General features: G+C 33.0%; 1 pseudogene; it reads left to right on the forward strand.

The window, feature by feature from the left end:
* Positions 1–11607: 11607 nt before the first annotated feature.
* LOC120597844 (serpin B6-like) overlaps positions 11608–12801 on the forward strand; it is a 67504-nt pseudogene continuing 66310 nt past the window's right edge.

The raw sequence follows: 12801 nt of genomic DNA on the forward strand, positions 1-12801 counted from the left end.
CAGTAGGGGTCTCATTCTCCGACTTTGAGAGAAGACCACTTCTCTTTCTGTGGAGCTGTTATTCCTTCTCTAACAAACTTTCCTTTTGTCTCTAACTCAAGCTTGCTCTTGACTTCTTTCTTTCTCAGAGTCAAGGACCCTCTCTCCTGTGGGAGGAGCATGAGTCCTCACTTGGGTTCACACCATCTTGCATGACTTCAACAAAATGTCATTTTTTTGACATAAGAATAGTATATTAATAACTTTTTTATACTTAAATAATTATATTTGTTAGTACTGTGATAGAAAAAAAATGAATCCACATTATGTAGCAAAAATAAGCTTTAAGAATGATCATACCTCTCACAATAAAAATATACAAAGATTTCTCTCACAGCTAACAAATTTTCAACCTAACGACAATCTTCAGTTGAAGGTAGAACTGAAGACAAGTACTTTAAATCAGTTATGCACTAGACTCAAGAAAGCAAGGACATTACCATGATGCAAGCAGCAAAAAGCTGTTTCATTTTACCATGTTAGAAGTTAATTTTATTTTGTGAATTAGAAAAAGTAAATCATTAAATCAAGAAATCTCATAAACCAAATATGGCCATCCCCAAAAAAAGCCAACAGAGGAAATGAAACAAGGCATTCCCATAGGTGTGCTGTGTATAAAAAGAATAATTACATAATATATACATTAATGACTAGGGTAATAAATAAGTGAGATAAAAGTAACAGTCATTGGAACAATTTATTTATATTTCACCACTTAAGAAATATATTGCCACTAAGTTTCTGTTTCAAAATATGAAGTAATACAATTTAACTAGCATCTAAGACTGCATATTTTGAGTATATTTTCTTTGGATCCGCTTCTAAGATATTAACTAAAACTATTAATGTTAAAATTTGACTGAATATAAATTATCAAAACCAAATATGACACAGTTGTTATTTAACTTCCATTTTGTATCGGCACAGTGGAAATGCGAAACTAGGGGAAAATGATGAAACAGACTGGTCAGAATTTAAATTTCAGACTAATCCATGATAAAAATCTAGAACAGAAAAAAAAAAGCAAAATTTACTAAACAGATATAACATGATAAACTTTCTATATTCAGTAGTCTACCACACAGCAAGCTCTAAACAAAATGATTATCTTAAAAGTAAAAGTAAAAAGAGAAAGAAAATGTAAATATCTTTGAGCTTCCGTTGGAGTTAATGTTCTGAAAGAAGGTTGTTATTAGCTGGAACTGCAACGCTTTTTAAAAATAGTATCTTTGTTTTATTTAGTTATTAGTAAGGGTTAAGAGAAAATAATGATAAATTTAAAAACTGTGAGTAAGTATATATGGCTGTTCATGAAATACATTAAACTAAATGAATCAGTTGGATCAAGAATTTCCTACCATGTTATTGTTTGTAGCTACCCAGCAAACAATAGATGTCTACTGTTACTAATAGCAGTTTTAATTTTCTTTTTTACTTTCTTTTACCCCTTGCCAAATAAATAGATTAACTATCTGACAGGAAATTTCATTTTGCAAAGTCTTTGTTTCGATTACTGAAAAAGTGATTTAAAACACAGATGTATCTGCTAAACCTGAGATGATGGTGCTAACATTACTGTTGCAGCGATCTGAGTTCCAGTAACACACAGGTCCTTATCACTGATGAAGAAATGAATTTGAACTCAGTGAATTATGAGAAGTATTTGTTTATTAAAGGCACGTTATGAGGTACAAGACAGGTCGAGCCTAAAATTGGCTAACCATGTGGAAATGGGGATACTTACCGGGGGTAGGGGGTGGGCACGGGTTATAGCCAGGAAAGATAGAGAGCCGTAATAATCTAGAAGTAGGAATGTCTGGATTAAAGTTGGACCATGATGAGTGGTTCCAAAGGCATTCCTAGGTGATTGGTATGTTTGGCACTTGAGGTCATTTTGCTTGACATTTGGCTGCTATATAACTCTTTGCCTAGTGCGTATGTGCTTACCCAGAAGTCAATCTGTTATAATTAGATTCATGAACTTCCAGGCATAAACATGATATTACAATGATGGTATAATGAGGTTTAGATTGTGGGCAAGTTAGAGTAGTATCTTCTGTGCAGGAATCTGTGGCTGGATTAAACCAGCTATGGATTATTGTCCTTCCTGTCCTTTGTCTCTGGGGATTCAGGAGAGAGTCTCTAACTACCAATTGGGTGTTCTTTGGGTGGTCTCTAGGCTGGGCCTCTATTCCTTTGTTCTCCTGTTGTTCATATCTAACTAGCTACCTAACAGTAATGATGTTGATGCTGTTGCTGCTGCTGCTGCTGCTGATGATGACGGTGATGATAAGAAAACTAAACCTAGAAGTAGGTATTTTTGTTCTGTTTTAGCTTTTGTTTGTGAGTTTTATTATACTTTTGTTTGTGTTGTGTTGTGTTGTGTTGTGTTGTGTTGTGTTGTGTTGTGTTGTTGTGTTGTGTTGTTTTAGGATGCTTGGCAGAAAGAAAGAATAGTCAATATCAGAAGAAAGACTGAGATCCAGGAAACAGCTTCCTCTGCTGTTATAAATTGGTAGGGTTTTATTTCTGCTTTAATTGCTAAAGTGTTGCAACAGATAAAACAAAACATAGAAACACAGTAAAAAAAAAAAAAACAACCTTGTTTTTAAAAATTAAAATTTTTTTTGTATATAAAATTTTTTATAAGAATACATGATTTACATCTTGGGGTAAAAAAACACTAAGAATTCAAATCTCTAAAAGAAATTAATTGATGCTACGTAGAAATAAAATGATTTTTCTATTTCAAAACTGTGAATCCTTGCTAGTAGTATTAGGTGGAATCAATAGCATTTTCTACTTAGAGAATCATATCATCTATGAATAAAGGCAGCTTTACTTTTTTTTTTTAAGTAGATGTATTGAGATATAATACCATAAAATTCATCCATTTAAAGTGTACAATTAAAAGATTTTTAGAAGATTTGCATACTTGTGCAACATTACCATAATATAATTTTATTACATCTCCCTTTTAAATTTTATGCCACTGATATCTTTTTATTAACTTACTGCACTAAGATTTATAGTAAAATATTTAATAGAAGTGGTGAGACCAGTCATCCATGATTTATTTTTGATCATTGGGAGAAAGAGTTTAGCCTTTTACTATTAAGTATGTTGAACCCTATAGTTATTCTTTTTAATATCTTTTATTAGGTTTTTGATTATGTTGAAACTTTTTATTACAATAATTTTAATATTATAGATAAGAACCATACTCTAAAAATTATTCATCAATTCTCAGAATATACTCAGTTTTGTTCTTTTTTAAAAGAGCCTATAATTTTACCATTGACTATAGAAGCACAAAAAGAAATACAACCTTGTCCCATGAATATTCATTTATATTGATATATGCACATAAATTGATTTAAATAATGTATAAACTTGATGAAAAATATTGCAAATAGGCTAATAATGAAAACAAGTGTGCCTTGGCCCCACACTACCTAGTAAGAAAATATTTTAATTTTTAAAGATTACTTTATTGAATTTCTAACTCCTAACCATATGCTTAAATCACTGTTTCTTGACTTATTACTTTTAGGTATATTCTATTAATTTTCTGATATAATAGTTGAGGGTTTCACACCATCTTTTTCTTCTACCTTCAGACCATTGTTATAACATGACTTTTAATTGTTCCATGTGCTTTACCTGAAATTACAAAATTTAAAGATTTATTTATTTTTCCATCATTTCTTAAAAAATGTATATGAACTCTTTATTTATTAAGTAAGCTTATTATTTTTCTTTTGTTTTATATGCAACCCTGCTTCTCAATTGTGAATTCACTTATTTCTGCTTCTACTTTTAATTTTCAAGCTTGCTATCATTTATATTCATTTGTATAATATTAGTTAATACTTAATATTGTTTGTTTATGGGTTACTACTAAGTGTTCACAACACTTTTAATGTGCTCACAACACATTAAAATACATGTTTTTGTGGTGCAATGACATTTTTAATATTATTCACTGCACAAGTAATGTGCTATGATTGCTTCCCTCACCATCCTCCTCGCCCCCAAACCATCCCCCCTTCCTTGACACACACACGCATCTGCCAATACGGCAATTTGCATTTTCTAAAGTTTTGGATTCATATTCTTTTTAAAAAAATTAGAATTAACAACTTTATCATCTTTTTAAGTAGTCTCATATTGTCAAGGGTAATATAAAAATCTCTAGACCCCTCTTTGTTCCTTGATTCTTACACCGTGGTACCCTAAGTATTTCTGTTTCTATCTGGTGCAATTATTCCTTATGACTGCTAAACATCTCTTAGGAATTTTCCCCCTACATTTTGTGTCTTCTTCTTTCTCAGTTTAAATTTTGCAAAAAAAAAAAAAAAATCCTTAAACTGTGGGAAGTGAAATTTCTGAGATCTTGCATGTCTGAAACACTTGATTAATAGATTAACCTGGTAGATTATCCGAAATCTAAATTAAACTTCCTTCAGTCTATTAAATTTATCGTTCAACTGTATGCAAAGTTTCTGAAGGTTATCCCTTTGTGGATCATTTACTTTCTGGAACTTTTAATATGTTTATCATTGATGTTCTGAAAAATTCTAATATGTCAATATGCTGATATTATTTAATTTGGGGGGATTAGGCCTTTACTGAGTTTATTATAGTCTAATACTCTCATCCTTCAGCTCTAGAATTTTTTTTGCTTTTTTTGAAAATTTAATCCCCTTATATTCCTGTTTATTTCTACCAAGAAATTCTGTGAGTCAGAAAGTAGACCTTTAAATTGTATTTTCATGTTTCTTACTTTGGTTGGATATATTTGTTTCTTTTTTTCTACACTTAAACCATATATTTTGCCAGAATTTTAATTTACGAGATATGCATATGTTTTTTGTTTATTTTTAATACTCTTTACTCTTTACAGATACAATATTTTCATTAATATTAAGATTGTCTTAGGGGTTTTTTTTGTTTGTTTCTCTAGAGATTTTATTTTGTTTATTTTTGACTATATGTTTTGTATTCCAAGCTTTTCCTAAATACCTTACTTCCAGTTTATTAATCTTTTAAATAGCAGTGTCTGCTGATGGTTTTGCACCCCTTTACATTCTTGTGAGCTTATACGATTAAAAAGATTTCCATATTATCATTTGTGATCTTTGGAGACAATTACCTACCATTTTGAACATGAAGTTAAGTGTTCCTTTTTAAATGGAAGGCTTTCCTTTTATAAAAAAAAAAAAAGCCATAATTATGTAAATAAAAATAAAAACACTTTATGACCATGCTGTACACAGACCAATGTGGACATTAAAAAATATTAGTAAGTATTAATGTCTACCCACTCAATGTTTCTGGTTATTACTAAGATTTTGATTAGTTATATTTCATCAACTTCTTTGGATCCTGTATGCTTAAACACTTACTGTAAAGAATGCTACTACTCTCAGCATATCTTAATGGTTAAAAATATATTTATATAAAAAAGCAGAAAGTATCTGAAAAAAATCATCTGGTTCAAGCAGTCTGTCTAATGAAAATTTCTGAGTAACAAGAGCTTTGATTTACTGAATATGTTTTGCTATCAGACCTGTTTCGTGTTTTACATTTATTATCTTATCTTAATTTTTGTGGTAATCCTGAAATTAAGAAATATTATTCTTATTTACAGATGCACAAAATTAGCCTTAGATAAACAGCTTTGCAACTTCTATCCATAACCACATCATTATATTAAAATGCATTAAATTCAAAGAACAACATTTAAGTAAGCTTATAATTAGTTTTCTGAACTGATAATCAAAATTCTAAAACAGTATGCAATAAAGTATATTTTAAAAATGACAAGTTAGTAAAATATAAGTCATATGTTGTTTTTTATCTTCTAATTGAAAAGATATCTTTACACTTAATTATATTTACTATGAAACTCAATTGTCAGTCTTTCTATCATCTATCCACTTTCAAACACATAACCATGAACAACATAAATATAAGACAATTAAAATATTTTATTTAAAAATCAGACAACTACAAAGATACCAAACAGAAAAATACATGTGTCTGTTATAAAAGAAAAGATACCGTGTGATTAAAATAAAGATAATAAAAATTCCTAAAAATAATAGGAATGCATTCACACACTTACATAGTAAAGCCATCAGTTCTTGTTCATTAAAACAAATAATGGTAACAAATTTTGAAAATATATAACTAAAAGTTTATTATTCTAGCCTATACCACAAACATTCATAGTAACACTACTTATTTCAGGAACTGTAAATACATGTATAAGAAAATAAAGTAATTGGACAACGTAGTAACTTGATGCTGAACACAGTCATGTTGGCATTTTTCATGACATAACTACTGAAGTATTGCTTTGGAGAACAGACTTTTCTGCAAGTGATATGTCATGTGGCAAAAAGAATGGGCCCACTGAAAAATGCTCATTCTTTTTGCATTCATTATATCCTGAGATTGTTGATACCTTTAAGGTTTATTTTTTCTTATTTCCACTCGAACTATGCTCTTTTTTGTAATGCAGCTACATTAGCAGACACAGTTTCACACTCTTCATGCTGACAGGGATGCCGAAAATATTGTTGCTAAGCAACTAGATGCTGCACATTGAAACTCTATTTTTTCCTGATGAAAGTGACAGGAGAAAGCGACATCAATAGGTTTCTGATTTTTTTTTTTTTAACCTAACAGCTGCAGTGAAAAGAGAAGATGATAGGCACAATGAAAGAAAAAGTCAGAGGACTTAAAAAAGAGGAAGTCTGGACTTAAAAGAACTATGAAAGGAATCCTATGAGAAGATTTGATTTGTGTAAATGGGTGAAAAAGTTTTAGAAACTAATCCAGAAAACTTAATGAGAACTGTGTATGTAGAAACTGTTTTTATAAATTAGATGCTCTACTAAGGAAGAAAAGCAAAAATGAAGTACAAAGTTTTGATCCTGAAATTGAATTAGTGCACTGAAAGTCTGTAACCATTCCAAATTCCACCTCTTTTCTCTTATATTATGCTTCTAGGTATGACTTTTATTTTAGAATCAGAAAATATGTCTGAAGTGAACATTTTTGGCCTTTGAAATTTACCAGATGGTAAAAAAATGAGACTCTGAAGGAATAATGAAAACGTAGCAGGGATAGATAGCTTTGAATCTCTCCAAGGAATTGAAAATCTGCACTCTTATTCAGCCCAATGAAGAGAGACCATCTAAGTAAGAATGGCCTAGAAAAAAGAAAAGGAAGGCTTTAAATGGTTTTGAATGCAATTGGACACGTACTGAACTGCAGAAAACGCAGAAGTGATGATAGATGACTCTTCTTTCATTTCAACTTGAGTGATTATAAAAATCAAGCCAAAGTTATAAAAAACATTTGACATAAATACCACTAATGGTAAGATTGTAATATAATAAAAAACTATACATTTATCCATTTGGTGTATTTTAGGTATGTATTCAATTCTTAGTTTTAGAATTTCTGTGTGTTACTTAACTTTTCTGAACTTCAGTTTACATCTCTGTAAAAGGGCAATGGCACCTAATTTTTAGGGTTTGAGGTGTAAATGAAATATTATGCCAAACACACCTAGCACATGCTCTGATTTCTTATACCAAGAAGTGCAACATACTCAGTAATGCTTGTAGAACAAAAATTGACTGTGAAATGTGCCATTTTTATTAATTTAAACCATCAGTTGCACATTCTACCACTGTTAGTTCTGCTGAGCTGCTAAGAAAAACTATTCATTGATAATCTAAAACTGTAATTTTTAATGAAAAGCTTCTTCCCATTCTTCATTTGGTGAAAATGGAAAACAAACGAAGAGCTAAAATTTTCATTTATGAAATACTACATGCCCAACTCCTAGATTTTAAATGGCTAAATTATAAAGGTGACCTGGGAACTTTATCCATTTAGTCGGTACAGCCTTGCCTTGCAACAGTGATTGGTCCATGTCTGTGTTAAGGTGAAAGAAAATTAGAAACTTAAGGAAGGAAAATAGCAAACTATTGATTCCATTCTGGTTGTCTTTGTGCTAGTTAGTTTCTGGCCTGGGTTGGTATCGATTGCACCTTGTGCTAGTATTGTATGTTCCTGAGACACGACTCCTTTCACTCAAGAGAAGATTCATAGAATTAGGGAATTTAATTCTGGAAGCCAGATTCTTTGATTGGAGGTTCATATGTTACTATAAATTTAAAAATTGTCAGTTTCTTCAAGTTAAGGCTTAGAAATATACGATGAACAAGAAAAAAATAGAAAAAGAGGGGTTAGCATAGGTACAAAATAAAAATAGCAGACTGAGAAGATTTTAACATTTTTTCATAATTATTTATAAATATATAATTCATTTTTGCTAATAAACTAAAGGTAGGAGTTACATTAGGGCCCTGCCCCAGAGCCACTAAAATGAAAAATATCCTTGAACAATAGCTTTGATGTGGTGAAGCAGTTTTGTGGTTTAAAACTTTCTACTGAAGTGTAAAATCAAGGGGATAGGGAAAGTTCTCAATATCAATGCTCAGGACAGCTGTTGTGACCTAGAATTCACCTTTGCTTCCTTATGCAATCATTATAATAAATCAGCATTGCAGTTAAGGCTATACCCATCATGCACCTGATGCCATGCCAGTTCTGAAAAGCACAAACATGGCAAGAAAAGGGACATCTCTTTGATTCTGGAAAATACCATCTTCTTTCCACAAAGGAACCACCCCAAATCATGAATATTCCATTTCTCGGTTAGATTAGTGGATAAAATCCCCAAATCCACAACTGGAAGAGGCAGCAGCTCTCTCCTGAGCCTGCTCGCTCCTCCGTCTGAGTATACTTTCACTTGTACTTCAAGGCTGACCACTCTTGGCAGCCTACTCTTCCTCCTAAGGTGTACTTGCACTTTCAATAAAGTTAGCTTGCATGCAATTGCTGGGCATCTGCCTTCAATTGTTCATCGACTGGTCACCAAGAACAGAGGTCTAAGAGTTCCAGGACTCCCCAGAACTAGTAACAGTATAAGCTATTTTTTATTTTTACTAAAAGACAAGAAAGAAATCTAGGGAGGAGACTGTTTTCTGCAAGCCTTTACTTTTCTACTTTCTAAATATGCTTTGTTTTAGCTTGTGTTACTTCGCTTTGGTAGTTTGTGGGGTGTTTCCCCCCTTGCCCTAAGATGTAAAAGCAATTTTTTCATGTATCAATTAACAAACCATTTACTTTGCTAAACAAAATCACTGTTCTCAACTCATTCATTCTTCATATCACCCCCTCCAGATATAGTAACTATTGTTACTGTCAATTGATAGAGAAGTAACTGATAAAGTAACTCCTCCAAAGTCACAGTTAAGAGGAAAAAGCAAGAGAAAATTCATATAATCTGCCACCCTAAAAATGTTTTTAGGTATTCTAAATAGCAAGTTAAGGAGTTGCCATAGCTAAGATTTTGTAAATTTCACAGTCTGCTTTTCAAATCTCTGATGCTATACATATTTTATTTCTATTCCTTTTGATATCATAATATAATCAAGAGGTTGTACTTGTTTTCATAAACATCAGAGATTATTTTCCTTTTGTGTAAGTAACTCTCTCTTTTATATTAATTAATGTTAATAGTAATGGCAGTGAGTAAAACAGTAGCACGTAAGAGTGCCTGACTCTGTTACTGGAATACAACATGTACTCTTTATTCTTGTTTCCATCTGGTCCATTTAATCAAGTGCATCCTCTACCTAATTTGCTCACGTCTTTGGGAATGTGAATTAGAATGAGTTCCTAATTTTAAAGTACTCCTCAGTTTCTAAGGGACAATAAATTTGAAAGCAAATAAGTACAGGAAAGTGATACTGGATTATAATCATTGAATATATGAATATAGTGATAATTTCTTTGTCAACTTGACTGGGACACAGGATGCCCAGATATTTGGTTAAATATTTTTCTGGGTCTGCCTCTGAGGGTGTTTCTAGGTGAGATTAACATTTGAGTTGGTAGACCAAATAAAGCAGATTATACACCTCAATGTGGGTGGGCTTCATTAGATCTGTTGGAAGCCTAAATAGAACAAAAGGCAACATAAGAAAGAATGCTCTCTCTGACTGACAGGTATGGCTGGGACAGGTCTTCTCCTACCCTCAGACTGGGACATCAATGTTCCTGGTTCTCAGGCCTTCAGACTCAGCCTTGAACTATACCCTTGGCTTTCCAGAGTCTCAAGCTTACAGACAGAATATTGTGAGACTTCTCTGCCTCTATAACTGTATGAGCCAGTTCCTTATAATAAAGCTCTTTATTATATATATATCTACCATTTGTTCAGTTTCTCCGGAAAACCCTAAGTAATACAATGGAAAAGTAAGAACACAGAAAAATAGAGGATCAAGTGTAAATCTTGGAGAATGGTAGAAAATTATAAGAGTGGTCTTTATGGAAGAAGGAAAAAATGAATTAAATTTTAAAGCTGAATATTTATTGTCAGAATTCCTTTCATACATGTTTGCCTTTTTAACCTTCCTTCTTTCTTTCCTTCCTTCCTTCATTTCGTCTCTCCTTTTTCCTTCCTTTACATTGACCGTTCCTTTGAGTTTTTGGTAAATCACACCATAGTGGACATGCCCTAAGGTGAGTCCAATGAGTTAAAAGGTTATGTAATCCCCTCCTCTTTGTGAAAACAAAAACTGTGATTTTCTTCTAGCCAATAAATTATAGTAAGGGTGATGGATTTTGAAGGTAAAATGAAAGTCTCAAATCACTTGTTTTTAGATCACTAAAAGAAATGCTATCCTGGATGAGCCTATCTTAGTCAGGTGAAAAATTTTTAAGAGGGCCAGAGGCCCTGCCTGATGTCAGAGGCCCTCTTGGTGGCTAGATGTAAAGGAGCAAGCCACCATGTGTTCTAAAAACAACCTGAAGAGCTTGAAAGAGGAGATTTCCCCAGCCAAACCTCTAATAAGAATACAGCCTGGCTGACACCTTGATTGTAGTCTGAGGAGACTCTGAGCAAAGGATCCAGTTAAGCTGTGCCTGGACTCCTGACCGACAGATGCTGCGAGATCATAAATTGATGTGTTTGAAAGTACTGACTTTGTGGTATTCTGTTACATAGTAATAGAAAACTAACACACACACTTTGAAACAAAGCATACTCTTACATGTGCAATTTAATTCAACTCTCAAGCCAGTCATTCTTAAATATTTTCCTCTCTCTCTCTCTCTCTCACAGAAGTCTTAATTCATGTAGGAAACTACATGAATGGACACTCCAAAAAAACAAAAGAAAAAATATTAAGATTTAATAAAATATTACATAAAAAGAAAAAATAATATTCAAATTTATTGTAAATATTATTATTTGACCTAAAATCTAATTCACATTTTAGCACTATTGATTTATATCCTATTTTATAGAAAGGGAATAGTTAAGATACAAAAATCAAAATTCTTATGAGTCTTAAAATCAAATCATTTTTCTGAATCTTTCACACATCCCATAGAAATAAGAAAATGCATTCATCATAATTGGATATGCAATTGCTAACAAGAAAATTAAAATAACAGGGGTGGCTCTATAGTGTAATGGTTCACGCTCCAGGTGGAGCCATGGACTATACTTTGGGTGCGCCAAGCCCCAGGTGCGCCAGGCCCCTCAAGTGCGTTGGGAGTGCCAGGCCCCCAGGGTGCAAAGTGAGAGCAGGGGAAGAGACGTCCAGCCTTCAGAGGTCCAGTTCTTAAGAGGAGACAGCAACATCCGTAGGTCAGGGGTGGAAGGGGGGCAAAATTAAAGAGAGGGGGGAAGAAAATTAAAATAATGTATTTTATTTATTTCAATAAAAAAATCACAAGTCCCCTTTCGAAAAGCTGGAGGAGAGATTAATGTAAATATCTATCAGTGTTGCAGGATTCTTTTTTTAAAGTGACATGACCTCCTCTTCATTCAAGGAGTTCCAGGTCTGTGAATTGACAGTTTGAGAATTTATTGGAACTATGACTCTATTCTGGTGATATAAGCCAGATTTCTGTTCACTAGATCTAGAGGTTATCTGCTTAAATACATTAAGTTGGACTTTGGTAGGTTGCCCAACTATTTATTTCTTAGGATATCATTATCAACTAGTCAAAGCCAACAGTCTCTGAAAGTCAGATTATTCTAAATACTTCCCTGCTTTGTGGAAATGAAAGACCAACCAAATGAGAAAGGCAAAGTATAGTTATTGAGGACTTACTAGAGCAAGAGAGCCACCCATCATCACCTGTTTTGGCAGACTCAAAGGTAGGCAGAGGAGTGGGAAAGCTTTATAGTGGAAAAAAAGAAAGGCCTCAGGTATGGCCTGACTGGAGACTATTGGCATGGGGACTCTGGAGGCAGTCTAACCAGATGCAGAGTGTTCTATATAATTTGTAGGAGCGAGTACTTTGGTTGGTCCTATGTTGGAAGCAGAAACAAAATTAAGGGAAGCCGTCAGGTATTAATCAAGTCCTCACAATTTGTCTCAAATTGGGGGCCATTTGTCTCAAAAGTTATTGTCTAGCTTCCTGGATTGTTATTAGAGATAGTAATCTACCTTTCCGCAAGTTTCATTTAAAGCAAGTTGGCTTCCTGGGCTATTTATTATAGATAATGGGTTGGTTTCCTGGGTAGATTGCTGCTCAGCTGCAGGTTGTGGATCAGAGTTCTATTTTTATATATGATCTGGCTATTGTCCATTTGTATACTTAGTTTCTCAGCTTCACTGTCCATTATGCTAAGCAAGCTCACATTTTCCTTAATGA

The sequence above is a fragment of the Pteropus medius genome, unplaced genomic scaffold (assembly GCF_902729225.1).
Source record: "Pteropus medius unplaced genomic scaffold, Ma_sr-lr_union100, whole genome shotgun sequence".
NCBI classification, from domain to species: Eukaryota; Metazoa; Chordata; class Mammalia; order Chiroptera; family Pteropodidae; genus Pteropus; species Pteropus medius.